The sequence below is a fragment of the Telopea speciosissima genome, chromosome 5, assembly GCF_018873765.1.
Source record: "Telopea speciosissima isolate NSW1024214 ecotype Mountain lineage chromosome 5, Tspe_v1, whole genome shotgun sequence".
In the NCBI taxonomy this organism is placed as follows: domain Eukaryota; kingdom Viridiplantae; phylum Streptophyta; class Magnoliopsida; order Proteales; family Proteaceae; genus Telopea; species Telopea speciosissima.
The window spans coordinates 25,687,866-25,710,491 of record NC_057920.1 but is presented as its reverse complement, the minus strand read 5'-3'; positions in this window follow the sequence as shown (position 1 = coordinate 25,710,491).

The window sequence follows — 22,626 nt, the reverse complement described above, 5'->3', positions numbered from 1 at the left end:
TCGCATGTTTTATCATGGAGTGTTCTCGTTCAAAAGTGATTTGCATGAAATGATGGTAAAAATACGTTGTTCTAATCCCATATTTTAGGACTAGGTTTTAAATGATAAAAAAAACACCTATTTGTAATTCTAAGCTCATTTAGAGAGTCAAACCCAACCAAAAGTAGTTTGTTTATTTTAATACTATCTTTTTTCCAAAGCCACTCTAGGTAGGGTACCAAATTAGCTAGGTTTTTGACTTCGAGGATCTTTACACTTAAAATTGGGCCTTGTGCCCATCATTCCGAGACTTAAATTCATAATCGCTCCTAGTGTGTCCCTCAGGGCGACAAAATATAGTGTTTGAAACCACAAAAGACATTAGTTAGGACTTATATTGGTTTTGGTCAAAGATTTCATACACGGCCATGCAAGCATGCACGGTCGTGTCCCCTCTTACAGGGAGTTAGAAAAGTCATAAAACCCCATCCCTATTTTAATGCCTTGAAACTCTCACCCTCTCACATGCACGGCTTACACAGCCGTGTATGAAAACTATCCCCATTGGTTTTTATAAAGAGAAAACCATAAAAGTTTATACACAGGAAGACCCCAAGGTCCATTAACTCCATGTTAAACTTTAGTCCACACAAAGTTTGCCAAGCAGCAAACCAGAGCAATGAAAAAACTATGGATTAAGTTTCAACTTGCATGAGATTGATTAAGTACTTCGAATCAATTCTGACTTTGATGGCGTGAAGTCTTATCTTCCGTGCTTGCTGTAATCTTATAACCTGTTGTCACTCTCCACTCCCGGAAACCCAGGGAATGTGACTAGGATGCTTGCAATTATCCTACTTAGCATGTCAGAACCTCAGACACAGTATATTAACATCAAAATCCACAATAATAATTGACAATCAGAGCAGCGGAAGATATAAATATAATAGTAAATTTGACTCTAGAATCTACTATGTTATATTATATTAAAATAAATAAATTTATCCTTTGTTAATGTTCTCAACAAGATATATGTAATAGTTACATCAAGTATTACATCAAAAAATCAACGTACTAAAAAAGAAAGTTGAGGTTTGTGTCCTCGATATACATCAAAATATAATGTATCATCAATACAATAGCGAAGCCACATCCTCAGTCAATGTGCTCTGTAAGCACTCGCATCACACCATCAGCTTCATGTCCCTTGGGCTTTGAAATCCCCCAACTATTACCGTAGACACCAGCAGCGGAAGAAGCATCAATGCCCACCGGCACGGATTGACCTACTTCACTAAGCTCAATGTGGGATGTGGGAATACAAGTATACACAAACAATAGATGATGTTGTATGTGCGTTCATTTGATTATTATCCACCTAACAACAAAACTAGATCTCTGGTAAACATGCCACTGTAACACAGGCAGTACCACTGGACTAGAAAGTGCCTCATCTCCCAGTGATAGCCCTGGTTGCGGTTGGGAGCCTACCGGTCCCGGTACCTCACACGGTCACGCCGGTTGTAGCAAACCCCCGATAGACCCTGTCGATTCCGGAACATCTTCGGACACCTGGCTCGAAACCACCTCGGCAACAATCATAGCATATTGTGGATGTGGTATTCAGGAAAACCAACATCTGCCATACCACGAAGGCCTACCAACACATAAATCCCTATTGGAAAGGGTCGTAGCATAGGGTAATCATCCTAACCACCATTCAATCTATGTGTCAATGCATGATGATAGAACTTGATTATATGATTGACCTTAAATTTCTCTACACAATAGTAGAGTTTATATATAAGATATTACAATTGGTCTTATGAGATCTTTAGAGATCTGTATGTAATAGGAAACTAGGGATTACAAGTATTCTAGGAAAGATATTCCCTCATGTCATAATGGAGAGAACGGTAAGTCTTCTTATCCAAAGAACCGCACATGTGATAATGGAGAGAATGGTATGGCTAGCTCTTGGTTGTTAGAGAGAAAATAGGGAGAGAGTGTATCTCTCGGTTGATACACCCCCTCAAGGTGGGGATTTGATTGGCCGAATCCATAGCTTGTCACAAAGAAAGTTGAACTGAACAGTGCTGAGAGCCTTAGTGAATACATCAGCGATTTGATCAGTGGTCGGGATGAATTGGACCTTGCGTTCATGGGCAGCTACCTTCTCACGAACAACGTGAAAATCAATCTCCACGTGCTTTGTGCGAGCATGGAAGACGGGATTCACTGATAAATAGGTAGCCCTGATGTTGTCGCACCACAGGATGGGAGCCGATGTAACAGGGATCCCAAGTTCACCAAATAACGAACGGAGCCAAGTGAGCTCGGCATTCGCATCAGCCATTGCTTTATACTCAGATTCGGTTGAGGACCGGGCCATAGTCTTCTGTTTCTTAGAGGTCTAGGAGATCAAATTCGGACCCATATAAATAGCATATCCACCCGTCGATTCCCTATCAGAGCTATCACCAGCCCAGTCAGCATTAGAGAACGCCTGTAATTTGATACTGCTGGATTTAGAGAAAAATAGGCCATGATCACGAGTGCCCTTAAGATACCGTAAAATGCACTTGACCATGGTCCAGTTATCCTCAGATGGAGCGTGCATGTATTGGCAAACCCAATTGACAGAGAAAGAGACATCGGGGTGCATGAGTGTGATATATTGTAGAGCGCCAACAATTGACCGATACAGGGTGGGGTCGGTCATGAGAGCACCCCCTGAAGCAGATGTCGAAGGCATGGTGGCCATGGGAGTAGAGATGGGTTTGCAATCTGTCATGCCAGCGCGCTACAAGAGATCAAATATATATCGGGACTGTGATAAGAGAACACCACCAGGTTGATACATAGTTTCAATACCAAGGAAGAAACTAAGAGGGCCGAGATCTTTGATGGAGAATTCGGTGGCCAGCTTAGAGAGAAGAGTCGTGACATGTGTTGTAACCAAAATGTCATCAACATAAACTAATACATAAGTTGTAATGGCTCCTTGCACATAAATAAATAGGGAAGGGTCGGTTTGGGAGGACCGAATATCAGAGGTAACGAGGAACTCTAATAGCCTTTAGAACCAAGCCCGGGGGGACTGCTTAAGCCCATAAAGAGATTTATGAAGGCGATAAACATGATTGGGGAGGGTTGAATTGATGAAACCCTATGGTTGAGACATGTAAACCACTTCATCAAGTACACCATGCAGAAAGCATTCTGAACGTCCAGCTGACGGACCGACCACCCATTGGAAACTGCCAGTGATAGAACGGTGTGAATGGTGGTAGGTTTAATGATAGGGCTAAAATTTTCAGTATAGTCCAACCCAGGTTGTTGATGGAAGCCCTTTGCAACAAGATGGGCTTTATGTCGCTCAATCGAGCCATCAGCCTTGTGTTTGACTCTATAGACCCATTTACAGCCAATTAAATTCATGGATGCCTGATAGGGCACAAGTGACCAAGTACCATTTCGTAACAAAGCATTAAATTCATCAGCCATGGCCTGACGTCAGTGAGGGTACTTATTTTCCTGGGAGAAGCAGGTGGGCTCAATGGTGAGGTCAATGGGGGTAGAGGTGGTGTGAAGAACATTAGATGGGTAAGGGAGTAAGGGTCAGCGTAGAGATCAAGGAGGGACCTGGTCTTCATGGGAGGGCGGTGGGGTTTCCAAGGGAGCCGTGGAGGGAGTGGTAGGGTTAGGGGAGTTGGGAAGAGGAGTTGGGGGGTGTTGGGTGGGTAGGGGAAGGTTTTGGTTGGGAGGTGGAGGTGCAGGATTCGGTGGGGGGCTAATATTGGGCGTCATTGCCCAAGGAACGAGGGTAGCAGTGGGGGGAGGGAAGGAGGGAGGAGAGGGTTGTTGAGAAAAGGAGAGGACATTCTCATCAATACGGATATGACGGGAGATGTAGATACGATGGGTGAGGAGATCCATACAGCGGTAACCAACGTGGGATGGACTGTATCCTAGAAAAACACATGGAGAAGATCTAGGGTCCATCTTATGGGCATGGTAATGCCTTAGCCATGAAAAACAAAGGCAACTAAAGACACGAAGGAAAGAGTAGTCGGGAACTCGTTGGGTCACAAGTTGATAGGGCGATATATTCCCAGTGACAGGAGAGGGCATGCGATTGATTAAGTAAACCGCAGTCTCAAAGGCATAATCCCAGTAAATAGGGGGAACAGATCCATGAGAGAGGAGACTGAGGCCAGTTTCGGCAATATGTCTATGGCATCGTTCAACGGAGCCCTGCTGTTCATAAGTATGCGGGTAGGATACATAGTGTTGGATGCCATGGGTGACAAAAAATGAAGAGAGGGAACGAAATTCACCGCCCCAATCAGTTTGAATAGCCTTGATGGGACGAGAAAATTGCTTTTCCACCAAGGCATTAAATTTAAGGAAAGTAGAGAACAGATCAGATTTTAATTTTAAAGGGCAAAACCAAATGAACTTGCTAAAATCTTCAACAAAAATAAAAAAATAACGATGGCCTTCAGAAGAGGCAGTTGAGTGAGGTCCCCATACATCACTGAAAATTAAATCTAATGGGAAATCACTACGGGGATCAGTTGCATGTAAAGATAAACAATGGGCCTTGCCCATTTGACAAGCAGAATAAAGATGAGGGGTCCGTGGAAGATGTTGATCCAGAATGATGAGGCGAAGAACACGATCATGTGGGTGTCCCAAACAATGGTACCAACGATCATAAGAAGAAGCAGATGCCAAGTATGCAGAAGGAAGAGAGGCAGTGGACATGGTATATAAACCATCTTTACTAGGTCCTGAAAAGAGTCACCTTGGTGACCAGATCCTTCACAAGAAAAAAGGAGGAGTGAAATTCAAAATAAACATGGTTATCAAAGCAAAATTGTTGAACAGGAAGTAAAGAGTTAGTAAGGGAGGGGACATGAAGAACATTAGATAGCAAAAAGGAACGAGTAGGAGAGGAAAGAGACACAGAACCAATGTTTGAGATGGGTAGACCAATACCATTGCCAACATGAAGCTGATTGGTACATGCGTATAGATCATATGTAGAGAAGGATTGGAGATCAGGGGTAGCGTGATGAGTGGCACCTATATCGGGGATCCAAGGGGTGGAGGCGTGGGGCTGTGGTGGGGGGACATTGGTGGGGAGATGGTTTTGGGTGTATGGTTGGGGATTATGGATGTAGTAGGCGGTGGGATGAGGTGGTGGGCAAGGATAATGGGGAGAGGGCAAAGGGGTGGGTAGAAGTGGGGGTTGATGGTTGTTGTTAGATGAGGGCTGACGGTAATAGCATGATGGCGCCTGATGATTGGTGCAGCCACAAATGGTGCAGGGGTTGTGAGCAAAAGCATTGGACTGTCTGAAACCATGGCCTCTAGGGGCACCACGGCTAGCAGAGGGAGAACTAGAACCATGGCCATGCTGAGTGAGATTGGCAGATGCGGCTGCTGAGGGATCGATCGTTGCGCGGTGAGATGTAATGAGAGATTCATGACTCATCAAGAGTCCATGAAGCTCAAAATAAGACAGTGGCGGCTGGCGATACATCATAGTAGGGACAACAGTTTGGTACTCGTCGCGAAGAGATCGAAATATGCGAATATTAAAATCCTCTGTGGGGAGCGGCTTTTCGATGGCAGCAAGTTCATCGGAAGGTTCCTTTGCTCGATGAAGAAATTGAGAAATTGTTTCATCATGTTTATGCACCAAGTTTTGGAGTGCAAAATTGAGGGCGAGCAAACGCGAGGTATTAGGGTTACTAAAGGCTGCAGTGAGGGCGTCCCAGATTTCTTTGCTGGTATGACGACCAACAGCCAAGGGCAGAGCATCCTTGTCAAGAGAAGTGATGAGAAGACTCATGAGGGCAGCATCTTGAACACACCATTCTACTGCTTGCATGGGATCATTAGGGCATGGTTTATCGCAAGTGATGTAGTCATAGATGCGTTGTCCGATCAAATAAGGGACAACCTGCGTTTTTCAGTAGATGTAATTGGTGGAGTTCAACTTGATAGAAAGGTAGTGATGAGCGCTAGAACCAGGTGTGGGAGGTGTGGTGGAGGGGACAACGGGGCTGTTGGGATCGGCCATAGGTTCCACTCGTTGGAGATGGAAGAGAAACAAAAAAAAAAAAGAAAAATTATTTAGAGGAGAGCTCGTTGGAGCATATGGCTCTGAATACCATGATAGAACTTGCTTATGTTATTGACCTTAATTATCTCTACACAATATTAGAGTTTATATACAAGATATTACAATTGGTCTTATGAGATCTTTAGAGATCTGTATGCAATAGGAAACAAGGGATTACAAGTATTCTAGGAAAGATATTCCCACATGTGATCATGGAGAGAATGGTAAGTATGGCTAGCTCTTGGTTGTTAGAGAGAAAATAGGGAGCGAGTATATCTCTAGGTTGATACATGATAGATCTTAATATGATGTTATGCAAGTACGTAATAAATCTAAGTTCCATACCACAGATAAACAACATACTAGCACTGCAAATGCAAATGCATCATGACAGGTCACGTTTATATGCATGTAGTATGATAGGTTCACATACATACATGTATATCAAAGAACAAAATGAAAGTGTCGGTACTTCCTCGGCCACTATACCATCTAGTCTCCTCTAACATACACATATGCATATTTAAATCACGAAAGATATGATACTTGATCAAGCATCGGCCACACCACATTCTTTTTACATCAATAAGTCTAATGCAACATGAATGCAACATAAGTATGGCGATCCCGGTACCGGAATCCACCTCGGCCACACCGGATCCCATTTTCAACTCTAAACATGCATCTCATTTATAGCATATAAACAAGTATAGTTATATGGACATCAGTTTATAATGAAATGAATGAAATGAGCATACACAAAGCAAATAAAGAAATACTCCATAAAAAAAGTCAACCACACCCACTCACCATGTCGGTAGACTAGGTGATCACAACCCGAGTACACACCCAAGAGATCCCTAGATACGCTTCATCGATGTACTAAGGTTAACTTATTCATGTTAACATGATGTTAGGTCCAATATTGGACCAATGCCCGAAAGTTTCCTAGAATGGCAGAGTACAGTTTCACACTGGGAACCAACCGGTTGATGTAGCCATTAACTGGTGGTAAGTCAACGGGTGGCTTGGCAGAAGCTCTCTATTTTACCCACCGATTGATATGGTCATCGACCGGTAGATCACCCCGCCATTTTCAGGTGGGTGGTCTAGGAGTTGTTCTTCAGCTCAGATGTAATCCGACACTTTGCCAGGGTTATTTCTACTCCATAAATATTATAGGGGACCACTCTACCTACGCACAGAGTCTATTTGCATTGCATTTCACTGGGTTAAATCTGAGATACAATCGAATCTCCAATCAAAACCTAAAAGCTAGGGTTTGGGCAGTTTTCACCTAAATCACCCTGGAATCAATCCGAAATGGAAATGGGAGTGTGCAAGAAGGTGTTGATCCTTCACACAAAAACACTCCAACTAGCCTCCTTGCCGAAAACTGGGTTTCAACGAAAACCCGGCAAAAACCCTAAACCTTAGTTTGTAAAACCTTGAAAATAAAGGGAAAGAGGTGGGAATCAGAGTTGCTACCTAGACTCAAGCTTGGACAGCAACACCGGCAATCTGAGCTCGTTCTTCCTCTTCCTTCCCATAGTTTTGATGTGAAAACAATGAGCCCTATAGACTCATTTCCTTATATAGGCAAGGGCCATTGAGGCTTGTGTGCCAATTCGATCAAAACTGATTATTTGACCAACTAGACCTCGTGGGCCACCACCTTGACTTCAAATCAGGTACGAAGGTACAGGTAGGTCTTGCATTAGGTTAGGACACATGGGAGAGAATTTAACATGGAACACCGAGTCCCACAGACAGCAGTCCAATTTCGAGACAGCAAGACCAACTGGCTGATCATGATTAGCCTGTGGTGATTAGCCGGTTGACCAATTCCAACCCTGTTCTAGCTGAAAATGCAGCAGTGCTCTCCCCCACTCTTAAGGGTACTTAGGGGGGTTTGGGCAAGGTATCTTGTCAGTATACTACCATGTATTCAAGGGTTTAATTGGTGAGGACAATTACCTTTAAATCAGACATCCAGTTGTGGATTTAAGTATCCATCTTCACAGGTATGGAGGAAAGTCTACCCATCTACCTTGGTCCAATTACCTTTTTGATACCTCGACAAAAATCCTACATGGATACTCAACATTTGTAGCCCACACATTGACAAACCTGAGAGTTACTAGAGTAATACCTACGCATAAAGTTCAAATTAGGCATGTTTTGGGCATGAGTATAACATTCCCCCCATCTTATAAGAATTTTGTCCTCGAAATTTAGCGTACTTGTCAAATCAAATAGGTAAGGATACTTTGTCTTCATTTCCTCTTCTCATTCCCAAGAAGCTATCCCAATTGGATGATTCCTCCACCGCACCTTAATAAAATAAACAGTGCAATTATGGAATTGATGGTCCTTACGATGAAGGATCTCCTCAGGTATTTCCTCATACATAATGTCGACAACAAGGTCCACATAGCTTTCTAAAAACCTCCCAGAATTTTGATGTACATCTGGGATCTCTGTCAAATGTGGTGCTGACTGGAACTCCATGGAGACAAACTACATTGTTCACATATAGCTTTGCTAGCTTATCCATAAGCAAGGTCACTCACATACATAGGAATGAAATGCATTGCCTTCGTTAGACGGTCCATGATCACCGATATGGCATCTATACCTTTATACGTTTGAGGCAGTCCAATGACGAAGTCCATGGTAATATGCTCCCATTTCCATTTCGGAATAGGTAGTGACTATAACAACCCAGGTGGTCTCTGCCTTTCTGCTTTAGCTTTCTAACAGGTAAGGCATCTCGACACATGAGTATCACATCTGCTTCCATTCCTCTCCACCAATTGAACTTCTCCAAGTTCGTACACATCTTGGTACTACCAGGATGTATAGAATAGGGAGAACAATAAGCCTCGCTAAAAATAGCATTTCATAACTCATCATCTGTTGGTACACATAACCGATCTCTGTACTTGAGGATCCCATCCATTTTCAAGGTGTAGTTTAGGTCCTGTTGTCCATCTCTCAAATATCACTCGCCGATTTCAGCAAGGACTCAACGGCCAGTTGAGCCTCTATGATCTTCTCTACAAGAGAGGGGTGCACCACCAATGCTACAAGTGAAATGGTGGCACCTCCTATCAACAACTCCAGGTCTAACCTCCTGGCTTCCTCAATCAACATGTATGCGTATCCAAATAAGAATTCTCTCTCAGACGTAGTAATATCAACCTTAAATTTTCTGTATGTTCTTCTGCACTCTTGGAATCAGAGGATCCAACTATTTCTATGTACCTCACCTAGTACCTATACTCCTATAGACAAGGGTGGTAGTCATGGGTTAGCACTACACTTTGTTTTACTTGGCTTTTCCCTTGATGACTTCCACTTTCGGTTCTCAACTCTAAGATTAAAAAAAATCCATGCACAGAAGATAGGTATATTCATAAGGTACCAGACACAATAAGATTTATTTTAATATCATGCTAGCAGTGTAAGGAAAACACTGCATGCACATTCATTAATGAATTAGGTAAAGAAGTGTTTGGTTCGGTTGTTTTGAAGAATTAGATTCTGACTCTGGATCAGGTTCTGTGGATTCGTAACTTTGAAATTTAACTGTTTGATTACCTTAATTCTGTAACATGATTCTTCATGAATAACTATTTGGTTACCCTGATTCTGTGTCTTGATTCTTTCTGAAAGACTGTTTAGTTACCCTGAGTCTGTCAGGTGGATTCTTCTGAATCTATATGAATAATCATTTGGTTACCCTGAGTCTGTGACTTGGATTTATCCTGAATCTATCTAAATAACTGTTTAGTTACCCTGAGTCTTGTAGTTAGATTCATCCTAAATCTACCAAGTGTATAGTTGATCATGTGAAAAGGATATTGGCCAAATTATTAATTCTCAAGTAATAAAAAAAAAGAGACAAATCTCCATCTCCTGGTGGTGTCAATTATTTGTGGTTAAAACTTGGCATGTCTGAAATGCATTTTAATGCCATTTAGTTGGGAAAACTACCCCCCCCCCCCTTGATTAGTAAATAAAAAAAGAGACAAATCTTCATCTCCTGGTGGTATCAGTTACTGATGGCCATGTGCTAAATTCAAATCTCTCTATTGCTCACTTTCTAGCTAATAGAGCTTCAAAGTTAAAACAAAAAAAAATATGATCCTGTAAGTCACTACAAACGCCCCAAATGCCCCATTTAACTAATTGGTTTCAATGTCTCAGTCAGTAGCATTCACATGACAATTAAATTCAATTACATAATAAAATCCATTGCATGAAATTTTGTTTAACAGTTCTAAGGCAATGCATTCAAGGGTAGACATATTGATGCCCTTATCATCTTCTTTTCCCACTTCCCACACTTCTTTACTTGTTCAAGTCAAGTTTTTTTATAGCTTCAACGACATGTTCCACCGTTTTTGTATGCTGCTCAATTATCCTTGATAATTGCTCAGAACTTCTAATTGCTGTACCGATGAATCCCTACAGATAGTCCATGGTTGGAATTGGTGGTTGTGTGGTGGAGTTTAGACTCGTGGATGTATTCATTACTTGCCCGTTTGAAGAAGAAGATTCTCTCTCATCTATAAATTAAAACATTCCACAACCAGTAGATTTGTTTTCCTATAAGAAATATGAAAAAACATAATTTTGTTAAATAATCAATCTAAATATGATTCTTTTCAAGAATTTGACTTGACAAATGAAATAACTAACAAACAAATAAACAATATTTACCAGGGTGGATTGCGGGCAACACCAAAAATCTCGTCCTGCATTTACTCCTTTAGTACACCTTCTAACGTTGCACTGTCCTTTTCCACAGTCTCACATTTTAAAATGGTCCACCCACATGAAAAAAGAAGTGCGTTGTCGGCACTTGTAGAATCTTCTACCCTGATTAGTTTTAGTATTTGATTTCATTATTATACATTCACGACCACATATATCACAAGTTGCTACATTATCCATCTGGACAAAAGAAATATCAGTAGAGATCGGATAATACAAGTAACATAAATTCCACCAACACAGCCAAAATTCAGCCTACTGTTTCAAAAATCAGGATCAGATTTTAAAATTCTTTTATTCGGCCCCAAACGTTACCTACTTAGCATGACCAACACAGCATGGCTGGACCAGATACAGCCCAGCCTTGGGCTGCATGTGCAGGATGTTCTAGGCTTCAGCACGGCCTTGTAACTCCGAACTTTAAGAGTGTCAACTAGTCGATTCCGGTCAGGCCTAATCTAATCGATCTCAACTTCTCACATACGAACTAGTCTCCCAAATTTTGAACAAATAAATAGAGGCATGGATGTTATTTATATCGACATCATTAAATTCACTAATTAAATCATATCTTTGAACTGTGGCCAACTCCACACAAATCTTTTCCTAAGCGAAATATCTTTTATGGGTCAGCAAGACTATATAAAGGCGGCATTTATTCTATTATTGTTTTCTAGACCCAGCATGTGACAAATGTATGATAAGGGACATATTGAACAAAGCATGCCATAATTTTGAAAAGAGATGGATGAGTGGTGCATATCTTCACACATGTTATGTAAAACACTGAAATATTATGTAGGATGCTAGAAGAAACATTATACACATTACAATAACATTAGTTATTGATAAAGGATCTTGGATATGGCACCATAGGACATTAGGACCTGGAAACTGGTTTGGGGTGCAATTTTCGGAATCAATGCCTCATTTAGAAAATATTGGTACCTCAGAGGTTGCCTGAGCCAGACATCAGCTTAATTTAAGGAAAAGAAGTAATTACAGCAAGCAAATGACTAAATGACAATCGTAAGGCCCTATAGCCCCAGAATCCTAGATGCTCCAATATCAATAATTAAGCTGGAAATTGACCAACCAACCAATGCCAGAGAGCGCTGCATTAAGTAGAACTTACACATGAAGCCATGAAGGTACAACTTTTTTAGAACAGCCGTCCAACTACAATAACTTTGTTTTTGCACTGCACTAAGTAACTAACATACACATTAATAGAACAGCAGTCCAACTGCACATACCTTTGTTTTTGCATGACTGAGATCTACTTCAAAATACAAAAACAAAATTGCTCCACTAAATCATAACAGTACAGATTTCATCATCAACAATAAGAAGATCAAATCATCCTGCCAGTCTATGTCATGCATAGGAATTCCAAAAACAATAACTAGAGTTAAGTTGTCTCTCTGTCATGCTAATAAAAGTATCTTAGTGTTAGTTCCTCAAAAAGATGTACCACCATTAAGTCATATAACCAAACAAAAAAAAAACAACCACATTGGGTATCACCACTGCATCACACTTCATTGCCACCATCCTCCTCTTCGAGATACTTGTCCAGTATCTTTCTTTTGTTCACATCTCTTATTTTCCGAAAAACAATGGCCTTCTTCTTCTCTGCCATAAAGAAATTCATTGCATAAAACCTCATGTTGAAGTCAAAGTTTGGAAGGGTATCCATTGCATCATTGAGTCTATCGGCAAGATCATCTAATGAGTCATTCTTTACTAGAGCATCCATGGCAGCAGCTATTGATTTTAAGGGACTTGAAATCTTTTTAGCTCCCCTCATCTTTCTCTTTTGTCTACCACTTGTGGCAAATGATCTTCCCCTACAATGCCACCTTCAACTTCACTGACTAGGACACTATCCCCATCCTCAGTAAAATGGTCATCAATACCATGAAAGCCATTTAATCTGCATCTGGAATCATACTGTCATGCATATAGTCATTCACTGCATCAGCTGGGTGTTCAGCTCCATACCCCATTGCAACTTCATTTTCCAACCATATTTCAACATCCAAGTGTATGGGAAGAACTGTATGTTCTTTCCAATAGTTTTGTTCCTTCTTCTGCCAAACACAATCATAAGACATTCATAAATTTCATATAAAATAACTAAGAACACAAATATTGTAAATATTTGATATACTAACAAGTTCACTTTGAATTCGGACCACACATGACCTGGTGCATCAAACCTCATTTCTATTGCATTCCATCCTAACCCACTTTGCTTTTGTATGTCACACAATGCTCTAAGCCTGGCTTTTCATATTCTGTAGTGATTTCTACATTGTTCCCAATCATATGTATATCCATACTTGTTTTTAATGGCAACTGAGATTGACTGTCAATGGTCTTTCCTTAGACCATTATCTCCAATTTTTCCATTTCTATGATAACTTGTAAGTTGTTCAAGCATGAAGTGTGAAACTTCACTGGGCCATAAAGCATTCCCCTCTCGTGACCTTGACTGGGAAGCCTCCCCTGTATCCATGCTTTCGATATTCAAATAACTCAGATTCAATTAACCAATAGAGATACTATAATACCATCATTACATATAATACAACATTTCCACATAATCAAATAACTCAAATTCAATAATAAGTTAAAGAGTATTCAAACTACATCTCAAATTACCAAACAGACAAAGTTTAAAAGAGTATGCAGCTTAATATTACATCAACAAACAATCCAATGAAAGTAGATAATGTCCAAAAATACTTAGAAATCTTAATCTTCTTCACTACTATCTTCATCATCATAGTCATCATCATCAACAACTCCTCCAATATAATCAGCCCACATTTTGTCAGCAATATCATCTCAAAATTGTTCCCAATCTTCAATGATATCATTACCTTCCTCGTCAAAATCATAACCTACATCTTCATCATTTGTTTGTATTCCTATTTGATGACCAGGCATATCAGCTCCTGCATTCTCTTGTTCTAAAAACTACTCCTCTTTCTCAATAGTAATTTGATTCAAAATATGATTATGGAGAAGAACACATGCTTGAACAATCCTGGTTTGCGTCTTATAAGAGTTTTCAGACTAGCTTTTCAATATCTTCCATTTTAATTTCAATAGATTAAACGCACGTTCAATTACATTTCGCAACTTGGAATGATGCAAGTTAAATAATTCCTTCTTATCAGCAGGTGATTGATTGCTGTTCTCCCACTCTTTCAAATGATAACGAACATTTCGATATAGTCTCAAGAAGCCCCTTTGGTTGGCAAACCCAGCATAAAAAAGATAGTATTTACCTGGAGGTACCACTATCTTTCCTGCTCTTTGCCTATGAAGTGCATCATCTAATACTCATGAATCAGATGCCGATCCTTCCCAAACAGCAAGTATGTAAGTAAATTTTGAGTCGAAGTCGCATGCAGCTAAGATATTTTGCAATATATTTCCCTTCCTATCGTGAAATCTCTTATGTTCGTTAACCGGTACCCACGCATGGATATGTAAACCATCTATAGCTCCAATGCAATCCTTAAAGTAAGGATAGAAACTTCTACGGTTACCTGCTATTCGCTGATGTGTTGTTGTACTTGGAGGCTTCAATAATACTGGGTACAATTGCAATATTGCATCCAATACAAGATTAAAATACGTGCTTACAGTCTCACCGGAATGTCCAAAATCATGCAAACTTTTTTGATTCTTCAAATGGTGGCTGATTGTTTGTAAAAACATGACTAACTGTTCCTCCACTTGCACTGATCTGGTATCATGAAGAAGGCCCCTTTCTTGCACCAATTTACATAAACTAAAAAAGGCTCTCCTGCTCATTGTTATGATGCTTCGAGATGTCTTGTCGGATACACCAATAATGCTCTCAGTCTCTTTCATTCCACGTAGAATCACCACGGTAGGGCTCTTTAGCGAGAAACATTTTACTATACTGCTCCGCTCTAATAGCAGTAGCAACAGCCCCTAGTATAATTGCTTTCTTGTGCTTCTCATAACCCTCATCGTGTTCGTCATCGAAATCCATTTATACGTTGATCTACATTTCAAAAAACAACACTTTTAGATCGAGATATAACCTAAATTCCTCAGATGAAAACCTCATCTAATAACCCTCCTCGTATCCTTACTTTATAACTTAACCTCCATTAATATGTGTCTAGCGCTATATAATTCAATGTATAAAAGTCAGGATGTAATTTTAGCTAAATACAACTAAATACTTATCCATCTTCAATATATAAAAGTTAGGGCCTTGCTTGCACCCTTTTGGTCAAAACTTCAAAACAGACAAGATAGGCCAGAGTCCCTTAACGTACACCATTTTGCACCACAAAACCTCATATGCTCCTCCCTCATTCCTCATTCCTCAATATAGACCATGCATCCACAGTTACACGTTCCATCTATACCTTTTGAAATTTTTTTTTTTTAGTTTGTTTGTGTTCATTCTTTTAATTTGTTAACGGGTATCAGTTTTCCCATATATTGTCTCCTGCCAAACAGATTCTCTAGTTGTACTTAAGTTGTTGATCCTTAGGTAGTCCCCAAACTCCAAAGGCTACTTTGTTGTTTATGTTTGTGAAAGTTCATAATTCCAGCCTCTTAATTCTAAGCTGGGCAGAGGAAGAGTTTGGTTTGATCACCCAATCTCAGAGGCTCACAAATTTTGTAACCAGAATAGACTTATCATCCTCATTCCCAACTTCAATTACGCATCATCAAGAGAAGAAGATAAACAAGTATGTCTTGGAATATTCAAATCCAAGACATGATGATTTACTTGGAAGCTCTGTACTTTCTTTCCTCGCTACAAGGTTTAAAATGCAATAGGTTTATATTCCTGTAGGAGAAAGGAGTTGAGGAGGCTAAACCAATTGTTGAAGCTATAAAAAGTAAAGGCTTTACCACAATTGGGGCTGCTGGGTTTTGCTGGGGTGGTGAGACATCTCTTTATTTTTTTTTTCTTTCAAGGCAGCATGGACATAGACTTACTAGTAAGTATACTTAATTTATTTACTAGCACAGCTATCTAAGATACTTGAATTTCTTTGTCAGCCATGGTTGTTGTGGAACTAGCAAAGGAAGGTTACATTCAAACTGCAGTGCTTTGCCATCCCTCATTTGTCACTATAGATGACATCAAGGGTATGTATGGACTTTGAGAGTATTAAATCTTCATGATTGTTTCTTTATTTCATCAAATTTGTACATGCATGGTACTTGTGATATGCAACAAACAGATTTGATATCCGGCCTTTTAGTTATTATGTGCTAGCTATTGAATAGTTATTATATGTGCTAGCTATTAAATCTTCAAGATTGTTTCTTTATCTCATCAAATAATGCTCTGAGTCTCTTTCTTGCACCAATTTTCTATTTGTTGTTTTATTTCCTTTTTCATACTCTTAGGGGAGGACAGGCTTCATTATAATGTCTTGAGAGCATAAAATTTTGTGGTTATGTATTTAACTAAAACAATGTAATCAGTTATGCATAGACAAATTCATACCTCAGCTTCAACTCAAATGCAGGGCATAGGGCCTTTAGGCATCAGTATGCAATGTAGTTCATATAATCTTAGATAGTAGATACACATTTGACAACAACAATATAACCAATAAACATTACCATAAGGTGTGGTATTCCTAATACAATTAGCACTCATGGAAGAGTAAGTATTATGCATACTGAGGCTGCATTTGGCAATCCATCCTCAAAAACTCGGTGCAATGCAGAATCGGAATCTGAGGAAAGAGAATGTCAATAAGGGTATCTCATTTTCCATTCTCCTTAGTATGCTTTGAGAGTGAGTGATGCAGTTGTGAGATAGTCCTCAATTTGAAAGAAGAGCAAGAAAAGAATTTTCCTGCAATTTGGTTTATTTTGGGTTGTTTGGTTTGATTTGGTTCAGGTTGGGTTGTGAACCAGTATTTTGGTTTAGTTTCTGATCTAAGATCACCCTGTGGTTCAAGGAAGATTAAATCTTTCAGTGGAACCCATTTGAAGGAGGTCTAAAGCTTGTGATTCTAAAGTTCCTGAAAATCAGGAGCCTTATCAGCATATAGTTCATACTCTTAGGGGAGGACAGGCTTCATTATAATGTACATAAGATCTTGAGACCAGATCTTGTAAATCTGGTATAAATACCACTTGTTCCATTATTAATGCATTCTGGTTTTTCCCCAATTACATCTGAAGGGGGGGTTTTGATGAGTTCCAAATAGAAGAGTTGAAATGAAAATCCATCACATTCACTGTCTGACTACTTTTCTACATTGCTTCCCCAGCCCTTGCTTCCCCTACACACACTCACACTCACCCACCCCTTGCTGGCCCTACACACACTCACACACTCATACTCACCCCCACCCCATGCTGCCTCTACACACACTCACCCACTCACTCACCCACCCCTTGCTGAATCAAACATGTCACATACTCTGCAAATTAGAGCGCTACGCCATTTTTTCAAGCTCACTTCCTTCCTCCCTTTCTCTTTCCATTTCCAACCTCTACTACAACTTTATATATACCTAAACATGGTCAAGGATCTATTAAAGTTAAGAAAAAGAAGCAAATTAGAGAGCTACGCTAGTTTTCTCTTTAGGGAGCAAACTATCATATTATTCATGTTGAACTCTCTTTAAACATCCTTGACTTTAATATGCTTTTATTTCACTGATTCTCTTATTCTCTCATGTCAATCATGTAATCTTTCTTGTGGTTTTGCTGGATTTACAATGCAATAGATGAATTTGATATTTACACGTTTGTCCAAAAATTGAAACTTTTCAACCTTGGACCACTTTGGTGATCAATGAAAAATCAACACTGCTCAATTTTCACAAGTAAACAGGCCAAGTCTACTGCATTTCCCCCAAAGTCATAGCGATCTGTCCCATATTCCCCAAATTCTTAACTAATTTTCTCAAATGATGCTTGGACAAATTTATTTCAACTAAATGGTGAGGACCAAAATTTTAAATTCAGTCTGGATCATCTGATACATTATGTATTGGTCAAGAATAAAATAATCAAATGCACTTAGTGCATTAGCTGTTCCACTGTGTTTAATACAGTTTTTCTTTACTTTTCTTTCCCTTATTGGATTAGCTGATCCTTTGTATAAACCATTCAATCCTCGAAAGTAATGGGTCTTATGATTTGTTAAGATAAATCTACCATTTATTTCTAATGGAATGTTAAATATTAAACCTTCAAACTGAATAATGCAAAACATAATGAAAAAATACAAATTTGAGAACATAGAATGGAAGTAAAAGGATTTATACCTCGTTCAATTTGGGTGTCCTGTAGCAAAGCAAGCAATAGCCTCCAATGTTAAATGTCTGCGTCTGTTTATCCCCTAGTAGCATAAACCGCCTACAAGAAAAAAAATCTAAATCAAGTGTTAGAAACCCTAACTCGGTTGGGTTATTCATAGATCTGTGAAAAAACAAAAAAAAAAATCGATGGTCTGATCTGAGAGAAGAGCGAGAGCGAGGGAGAGTGAGAAACAGCCGAGGACAGTGAGAGAAGAGCGAGAGCGAGAGAGAATGAGAAACAGCAGAGAGGGAGACTGTGAGAGAAGAGTGAGAACGAGAGAGAGAGAGAGTGAGGAAAAGCAGAGGGACAGCGAAAAAGAGAGAGAGAGCACCGAGCATAGAGAACGAGAGAGTGAGAGAGAGATGGAGAGAGAGAGAGAGAGCAGAGAACAAATCCTTCAGAGATGATGAGTTTCCTCCCTTCCCCTCTCCTTCCTCCTTCGATCGGTATAGTGCTTTTCTTTGTTCGAACACGGCGCAAGAATTGTTATTTGAGAATTAGAGTGAGAATTATCCAAATATGAAGTTTATATACCTGGTACCTCAAAGGTACGTTTCTCTTTGGAATTCACCTAATGAGGTGAATTCTTGTCCAACTCAATATTACGTTGAAACAAAGAATCATGTGTTTTTTGAGAATCTATTTCAAACAACAACCAAACAGGCTTGATTGGTAAGAATCTAATTCTTCAAAACAACCAAACCAAACACTTCCTAAGGTAGCTGTCACTACGCCCGACAATGACTCTACATTTGTAGTATTCATGGTGAATACACTCCCCTGGGGCCTACTGGCCTACAATTGCTGTATGGGATGAATGGCCAATAAGTAAGGTACATATACGGGCCTACTATAAGGGCAAGTTCTGGACCTATGCCCCAGCTGGTTGCAGGTGTAGCAACGAACGTTCAGCCTAATTGAAAGAGGCAAAATATATGGTGCATTCATAGGCTTACGTTGCGGGCAACTCTTGAACTTTTGACCCGACTGGTTGCAAGCATAGCAACTAATGATCGGCTGAATAGATGGTTTAGATGGTTCTACTTTTCCCTGCTTTGGAGGAGGTTGATTTTCACTTGATCGGGTCGTTGGGTGTACCATATTTAATTCTTGACAAAGGAATTAACTCCTTAAACACAAACAATACAACATGTATTACACAGTTGTAGCAAGCATAGGGGAAGTGTTTACGCAGTTGCGAGTGATGATGTATACGACAAGATAAGGTAGCAAGAAAAATGTGACTCCCCGATTGACGTATTCGGATGATCATGATCGACCGGTTAGGATTGACCGCTAAGGCTAAAGTCACCTTTAAAATGGTTAACTGGGGGTCATTCTTCTTATTCTAAAATCAATGATAACAAAGTCTTCTATTTCTCCTAGATAGCTTATTCTCTTTCAATTATACAGTTTTCCTTTCTAGTCCAGCAATGTAGTTTTTCTTTGGTTTAAGTACTTATTTGATCACTATGTAAAGTTTGTTATGACTCTTATTTATCGATGAATGGCTTTCACACCTATCTAAGGCAGTTCCCTACTTTATTCTCACTATCAGATTTATTTATTGATAAGATTTTTATTAACCATCCTAACGTAAGAGGAAGATCGAAATCCACTAACCTGTGAGTTAATGCAGAGCATCATGCTCTGATACCATGTTGTCACACCCTACTCCCAGAAACCCAGGAAATGTGACTAGGATGCTTACCATCATCCTACTCAGTTTGCCAAGACCACAGACACGGTACATTAACATCACAATCCACAATAATAATCGACAATTAGAGCAACGAAAAATAGAAATATAATTGTAAATTTGACTCCGGAATCTACTAAGTTATATTATATTAAAATAAACAAGTTTATCCTTTGTTAATGTTCTTAACAAGACATATGTAATAGTTACATCAAGTATTACATCAAAAGATCAACAGACTAAAAAAGAAAGTTGAGGGTCGTGTCCTGGTTATACATTAAAATATAATGTATCATCAATACAAGAGAGGGGCTACATCCTCAGTCACTGTGCTCCAAAACCACTCACATCACAATCACCATCAGCTCCATGTCCCTTGGGCTTTGGTATCCACCAACCATTATTTTAGACAGCAGCAATGGAAGAAGCATCGATGTCCATCGGCACGGATAAACCTACATCATAATCTAAAAGGGGTATCCACATGGAGTGAGCTTTACTAAGCTGAATGAGGGATGGGGGCATACAAGTATACACAAATAATAGATGATGTGATGCGCGTTCATTTGATTACTATCCACCTAACAATAAAACTAGGTCTCTGGTAAACATGCTAATGCAATACAGGCAGTACCACTAGATCGAAAAGTGCCTTATCTTCCAGTGATAGCCCTGGTTGCGGTTGGGAGTCTGTCGGTCCTAGTACCTAACACGGTCACGCCGGTAGTAGCAAACCCCCTATAGACCCCACCAGTTCCGAAACATCCTCAAACACCTGGCCCAAAACTGCCTCAGCAACAATTATACCGTACTGCAGATGTGGCATATAGGAAAATCAACATCTAACATACCACGAAGGCCTATCAACATGTAAACCCCTATTGGTAAGGGTCGTAGCACGGGGTAATCATCCTAACCACCATTCAATCTATGTGTTAATGCATGATAGGTCCGAATATGATGCTATGCAAGTATGTAATAAATCCGAGTCCCATACCACGGATAAACAATACTAGTATTGCAAATGCAAATGCATCATGACAATTCACATTTATATGCATCTAGTATGATAGGTGTCGCACTAGGTTGGGACACGCGGGAGAGAATTTAAAATGGAACACCGGATCCCATAGACAGCAGTCCAATGTCGGGACAACAAGACCAACCAGCTAATCAGGATCAGCCTATGGTGATTGGCCAGTTGCCCAATTCCAGCACTGTTCTAGCTGAAAATTCAACAATGTTCTCCCCCACTCTCAAGGGTACTTAGGGGGTTTGGGCAAGGTATCTTGTCAATGTATTGTCATCTATTCAAAGGTATAATTGGTAAGAACGATTACCTTTTGTGGTTTGTGTGATTACACTTTCATCGAGAAAAAAAAAGGATAATTACCTTTAAATTAGACATCCAACAGTGGATTTGAATATTCATCTTAACAGACATGGAGAAAAATCTACTCATCTACCTTGATCCAAATACCTTTTCGATACTTCGACAACAATCCTACGTGGATACTCTACATTTACAGTCCACACGCTGATAAAATTGAGGGTTATTGGTGTAGTACCTACGCTAAAAATTTAAATTAGGCATTTTTTGGGCATGGGTATAACACCTATTTTCTTGATCAAGTTCCATTTCTATGGACATTACAACCTACCTTCTTGATCGAGTTCCATTTCCATGGACATTAAAGAGTTTTCTATATCGCTCTTTATCTTAATTACCTTCCATTATTTCACAACTAAAATATTAGAATAAAAAATTTACAAAATTAGTTGGACATAATTGAAGTAAATTAAGAGCAAGTGGTTATGGTTGTTCACTTTTAAAGATATAAATCCTTCACTTTGGAATTGTCGGGGGAATTGTCCTTAATCGTCATCCTCATACTAGGAAAGCAACTTCTCAACCATTAGGCTAGAGCCACCTATTTCTAGAAATTCTGGTAACAAAAAACTTTTTCATTTTTTTTAAAAAGAAATTAACAAAATAAAACTGTAGTTACGTATTTGCATAATGATCAACAAGTTGATGTATTCTTATCCTTTTTCTTTTATTTGAAATCCCATTACGTTTGTGTAGTTTGGTTGCATTTTTTCTTATTAAGTAAGCTTTGTCATATTTAAGTTTAGGGAGTGATTTGGCTGTTTTCCTAGTATAGTTTGCATTTGGACCACTTTTTTGCTACCGGCGGAATAGTGGGTTTCTCATACTTTTGGCCATTTGGGCCGTCCCATCATTAATGCATGCATGCCAATTATACTGCTTTATTTGTGGGACATTTCCCATCCCATGTCATGTAATGGTTTATACCTTGGGATCATTTTACGTGTCAAGAATCTCAAGATTTTTCTTTTTTCTTTTTCCGTAGAGAAGAATCTTAGGATTTTTTTTTGTGGTGAAGAGGAATCTTAGGATCAATGCCTGAAAAAATGTGTTTTCTTATTGCGAACTCCTTGATATGTCAATGGAGGCCCTTGGGATATATGACTCTGGATCAGTGATATTGGTATTAGTCTTGGCCGATATCGATCCAGTACCGATCTGGATTGGTTTGGTCCGGATCAAATAGATTTACCCTTGTTTCTTTTGAAATATTGATTTTTTTTTTATCACTTTTATCCTTGTTCGTATCAGTCCACCGATATGGATCAGCCAAGAATGGAGGCCCTTGGGATATATCCTTGT